Source organism: Eurytemora carolleeae, unplaced genomic scaffold, assembly GCF_000591075.1.
Source record: "Eurytemora carolleeae unplaced genomic scaffold, Eaff_2.0 scaffold1012, whole genome shotgun sequence".
NCBI classification, from domain to species: Eukaryota; Metazoa; Arthropoda; class Copepoda; order Calanoida; family Temoridae; genus Eurytemora; species Eurytemora carolleeae.
Window position 1 is genome coordinate 51,544 of NW_019397332.1, and position 6,687 is coordinate 58,230.

Sequence of the window (6,687 nt, forward strand, 5' to 3'; positions counted from 1 at the left end):
GGAGATAGATATTACTTTGGGTAGGGTAAGGTAATTTATAGTAAACAGGCAGCCTGACCTTTCAATATTTTTACTCCAATCATGAAATCCAGTCATTAAATTGGCGAATTGGATCTAATATTCGTATTTTTTTCTAGACCTTCATGTGGCGTACTTATAGATTTCAAAACTGAGGAGCAAAAGAAAGCTTAAATAATATTGTACACCATAGAACCATTAACAGAGGTCAATATGGCCTTATTCTCAAGAAATAAACGGTTTAATGCTAACTTTTTGTTTGTTTCTGTGTTTCTATATTTTATATTTAATAAATAAATATGAATGAATTATTTCGGAATTCATTCCCAGTTAGTGAATTTTGATTCATTTTAGTAGAAAAACATTAGATTTTAAACTTATGGAATTCTTTACAAAAATGTTGATAAATTTATTTGGAGGCTTCGGTATTCGTAAATTTTGAATAATATATTCAACACAATTGTATAAGAATCTATCACAATGTAATGTAGCAGTTGAGTATAACGATGATTTTGCGAAGGAAGAATATTTATCCCTATTCTCTATTGTATATATAGTCTAGCGGGTGAAATCTATTTTTAACCTGGCACCGAGTTGAGAGGCCCAAAGGAATCCAGGGATTTCCAAGGAGGGGTTCACCTGGGATTTTATAGAAAGGAGCAGGTCAACCTGGACAGAAACAAGAGAAAGTTGACGATGATCTACGGAACCAGGAGGAGTGGATGAATAGTGGTTTCTGTTTGATCATCTCGTAGCTCAATTTCCTGCTATCTACATAATAATCGTTTGATATCAATTTTCATTTAAATAAACTATTGTTTCGGGAATCGTTTAATATTTGAGTTGATGTAAACTATCATTAGTCTGTTTGAACATATCTAAATGCTAATTCTTTCATATAATACAATAACACGTGATTATTTACATATTTGATTAAGAACTTTTGAATAAAATATTATATAAATCAGAATATTTCTATGCAATTGGATTCAATTTGATAAACAAAATTATTTAAAATGTAGATGGAATTTTTTCAATATGGTTGTGATTCTTGTGATCGTGCGACTAGAAAATATTGAATAAAATATACAATAAAAAGTTTTTTCAGTGTTCATGTATATTTAAGAACTATAATTTTTTTTTTGCTTTGATATTAAAAAGAAGTTGACAAAATTCTCTTTTTTGCGTTAGAACTTGCTTTCAATAAATAGATTCGACAAATTTTTCTTCTCAAAACTGCATGCATGTCATTAAAATAAAAAACATGATCCTGCAGAAAACTGCATGCATTTTATGAATTTTTAAAATCCTAAAATATGACCCTGCAGAAAAAGTATTGCGATTCATTATGTACATATATACTGTGAATCTTCATGCTTCCCACTAAAATATTTCTTTTGAAAAGATGTTGATCAAATTAGATGTACAGAAATACTAGTAGAATATATTTACATACAACAGAGTTATTATACAGTGTGTACAATGTACATGATAGGTTTAAGATAATCAAATATATTGCAGTAAGAGAACTTTATAATAGGAAGACAACATGTTATATGCGTTGTTACAAAGCAAAACAATTATACTAGTAACTTTTTAAGTTTATCAAGTTAAATATGTCTGTTTACACAGGACAATTACTGTGTCTCTGCATGTTCATTAGACAATTAAATATCATAACTTGAGTCTTCATGTCGTCTTCATATTTCGGAGTTTTACGGTTCTTAATGTATTGCGTTTAATTAAACATGAAGTGCCGAAGTTGCACTCATTTTGCTACGAAAGACCCCCTCAAAAAATTATTTTAGACCTGTTTTGCATGGTATTTTACCATCTTACATATACATATACTAGCTTGGGAACCCATTGCTGCCCAGGTTATTAAAAGTTACTCCCGTCGTCTACCCGCACTTAAACAATTTTACTGGGAAAGTAAATTTTCGCTTCCAAAGTCGAACTACTCAATTTAGAATCTCAAAACCATGGTAAGACCTTCCCGTGGGTCTCCCGAGTTCCCCAAATGCAAATTTGAGGCAAATCGATCCGGGGGTTTTTGAGTTATGATCGGACAAACAAACAAATAGACAGACTTAAGCTCCCCAATCAAAATTTGAGGCAAATCGGCCCATGGGTTCCCGATGATCGGACAAATAAACAGGCAGACAAACTGAGATCAGCTTGATTAATTGAATTAAATCATTTCACCATATTTCAGGATCTCATTTTATGCTTGATGTGTCATATCTTGCAAAATCTTCAGTAGATTCATCCTGACATTATACTACAATAAATGTATCAAGATTTAGTAAAAAGATTCGCGTGTAGAAATAAAGCTATAAGATTTCAGTTTAGTAATAGAATGTAAACCCATAGTGAAAGTGGAGGGGAAGCTTATAATTCCCGGAGCGTATAGTAAAATAGGTGTAAGAGAATGTGAATGAGTAAGTCGAGGAAGTGTAAATGCGTTCTATTTCTAAAAAACACACAATTTGTGATAGAAATATCTCCAGGAATTTTAGTTCTTTAAAGAATTTGATTTTTAGAACGCCACTCCAAATTTTTATGAAAATTTTAATATTTTGATAAATTTTTTGGAAAATGTTTTTTCTATTGTTTTCCAAAATTTCATAAAATTCATCAAAAATTAATTGAGATATAACAAAAATATAATCCAATTATTTGCAATTTTGAAGGTTATAACAGTTCTATTTTAGAACTTTTTTAAAAACATTTTATTTTTTTTTGCCTGAAATCCAAACAAAACCAAAAAGTTACAAATTGGTCCAAAACATCGATATCCCCGGTATTTTTACTCACCCTGTACATAAAGATTTTAATCAAATGTTTAAAAATGTTTTTGAAAAATAACGAAAGATTCTTTTAACGAACAAAAAAAGAAAACTACGAAAAAACCCCAGATGAAAAAAAAACACACAAAACGAACGAACGTGTTGTTTAATAACGGATTTAACGCTTTCTAAAATATTCCGTTAACGCCGTTAACAATATTGTGATTTTTGATGAAGGATAAATTTCAGAAAATACCGTTAAACAACTGACCGCTAAGAAATAGCAGCTACCCTACCTAAAAACTTGGTTATTTCTATTATTTCAACTAACTGTTCAAAAGTCAGAACGTGGAGCTCAGACCTAATTTCAGGCACGTTGAAATATTATTTATTAAACCAAGAACTTTAGATAATGTTTCTATTTTAGTTTCTAAAGGATAGTTTTGTAGAAAGGATTATCTTAAAGCATAAAGCTTGAATAACGAAAGGATAAAGATTCTGGATGAAACCAGAAAATTCAGGAAACTAAATAGTGTCCTCCTACTTCTTCTTATTTAAGAAGGGTTCATAAGGATTTTATTTTTGTAATTAAGCAACTTTAGGGATAACCAGAAAATTTTGACGACTTTCAGACTCAAGTTATGACTTATACTCCAATGAGTATGGAAAACTACAATTGTGCAGTGTAAACAGACCCATTTTACTTATATATGATTTGATAACTGTCTAGTAAAACTATTTGCTTAGTAATAACATCAAATATATACTTAAACATTGCTATGAATCACCTTCCTATTTCAGAGTTTTCTGGTTATTACTTAATATTTCACCATGTCAGGGCACTTTCCCAAAATTGATTAGTTGAGAATTACAAATTCGTTAGCAACATTTTATAAAATAAGACGACGAAAATTTTCCAAAAAGCCTATCAATAAATGCATTAACATTAACAATAACATTAACATTTATCCATATCATCACTTCTAATAAGCGTATTTATCCCCACAGGCAGCCGTAGTACATTTGAATTTCTGAGCCGGATCAACCTTTCCGGTCCCAGTTTGTACTGTATAGCCCGGACACTCAATAGAACTACCTGATGGTCCAACATAGTTGACGCGGTCAGGCTTTAGGTTGAATTTCCTTTTACTAAAGGGTCAAGGGTGCGTGACCCTATTCCTACAGGTCCCTTTAATGTTTCTGGGATATTACTGATTTTTATAAAAATTTGAAAATCGACAAAAAAATTGTAAACCCGAAAAATACTTATTATTGTTTTATCGAAGAAAAAAGTATTGAGCAATAATTAATGGTTAAAATAGAAGATGGCCTACAGGTAGACATGCAGACTAAACTGGTTTTTGAGCCAAAAATGTATTTTTTTCTCATATTCTTTGTTTTATAACTAGATATTTATAGATTTTTTAAGTAGAGACCAAGGGCATTCTAAACTAGTATAGAATGTTATATTTCAATAACATAAAAAGTGTGGGGGGGGGGATATACAGGGTGTCCCACATCATTCCGTTTTTGCTCTAAATTGGGGTTTTCTGGACTAATCAGGAAATCTAAAAAGCATGAATCACTTAAGATAATTGTGTAAGCCTAATATCAAAATTGTATGCAGAAAACACCAGGGTTTTAGAGTATTTCGTTTTCCGCTCTGCTCTAATAACATCTTATTAAAGAAAAGTGTTTTAAAGTCAAGCATATGGCTATTCATTAATGAACATTTTAGAAACTTTCAACAAAAAGAATCCATTAAAACTATGACAAAAAAATACGAACGTTTAAATATTTAAAAAATTTGCATTTTCCTTTCTTCAGCCACCATTTTGGACCACATACGTGTCAGGAAAATATATTATTGAAAAGAATTAGACCAATATTATTATATTAAACACGTGGAACACCATGCGTTCCCTTTTATACATTGAACTACAAAGATAAACATGCAAGTTTTAAAGATGAAGACGACATCTCAGAATTTTCATGAATTTTAATGTTTTCATATGTAAATAGTCTTACCAGTAGCTAGGAAATAAAAAAGAACGAACAGTGACCGAATTTAATAAATTTAAGTCGCGTCTCAAATCCCCCAAAAACCGGTTTCAATTGAGCGCCGGCTAAAATTTAATACAATTTTAAGTGAAATCAACCATATTTAAGCCGCAGCTTAAATTCAGCCTCAGATGGTTTAAAATAAAAAAGGCGACTTGCGGTATTTTTCTTAGAAAAGCAGAAAACTTACAGAAAATAGAAAATAAAATTTATGTGCTATAATGTTTTAGAAAGAATTGTGTGTGTTACATTAACTAATAATGAAATTATAGTTAATGGCTGTTGCCGATAGCGACCGTTAACGCCGTTATTTTAATTAATATCGTTCGCAAATGGTAACTCTAAGAAAGAAAAAACCCGAACAGTACGTTTAATTATACATAGCTAGTTAAGAATGAACGGATTAAAAAGAAGTCGTGCTATATTGGCTTGATTTAATCAACTTGTATGGTAAAATGGGTCTGTGTCAGAGTGTAAACTGCACAATTGCTGTATATGTATTTGATGTTTATTGGATTATTTAAATTCATTACTTTAGTCTCAAAGTAACCTTTACTGTTTCACAGTTTTTTGTACTATATATTTAATTTTTTTTTTTCAAAATAAAATTAAGTTTTGATAATAAAGAGTGAAGAATATCAATATTCAGTAAAAAAAGTGCTTTATCAATTATTGAGCGAAAAGTTTACTTAAGAAAACAACTTTTACTCTTAAAAGTTTTATTCCTCCCCCGTTATTTCTATTATTTCAACTAACTGTTCAAAAGTCAGAACGTGGAGCTCAGACCTAATTTCAGGCACGTTGAAATATTATTTATTAAACCAAGAACTTTAGATAATGTTTCTATTTTAGTTTCTAAAGGATAGTTTTGTAGAAAGGATTATCTTAAAGCATAAAGCTTGAATAACGAAAGGATAAAACCAGAAAATTCAGGAAACTAAATAGTGTCCTCCTACTTCTTCTTATTTAAGAAGGGTTCATAAGGATTTTATTTTTGTAATTAAGCAACTTTAGGGATAACCAGAAAATTTTGACGACTTTCAGACTCAAGTTATGACTTATAGTCTAATGAGTATGGAAAACTACAATTGTGCAGTGTAAACAGACCCATTTTACTTATATATGATTTGATAACTGTCTAGTAAAACTATTTGCTTAATCAATTAGTCCAAATCTCTGTATTAACTAAATTGAAATTTTTCATTAAAATATTAATAATATCAAATATCGGAAATAGAATTATTATTGATCAGTTTCCCTCTCTCAATGAAACTCCTGAGGGATTTAATAATAACCCCAGCATTCAGTCCACGTAAAACTATTTATACAATCGTTGTCGTAAATATTAATGAAGACTAATTTATATTTCAATTTTATATCTACCAATCTTTTAAACAACACTAACAGCACATAGAAACGAAGAGAAGTTTGTTTACTTGTAAACTTGTAATTTAAAAAATGCTTTTTAGGGGTTAGAGCATTATTAATAAAACGTCGTCTTCATTGTATTGATATATTTGCCGACTACTGTACTCAAAGAACATTTATATCCCTCATCCAAAATCCGTTAAAAATAGCGTAAAAGTCTTTATACCTAAATATTAAAAAAAAACTTGGGAACTCAGCTTTGCCATGAAACAAATTTTCATTTATAAGAGTCAACCAATTCAACCAAGAACTTTTAAACCTCTTACCTAACTAATAACATTAAGGCACGCAACTAAGACCACCCATAACCTGATGAAGGGGGGCATGCCCCTAAATCTAGAACTTAAGGTTCAAGCGAATTCTGTAGTCAATATCAATCCGGATACGACTC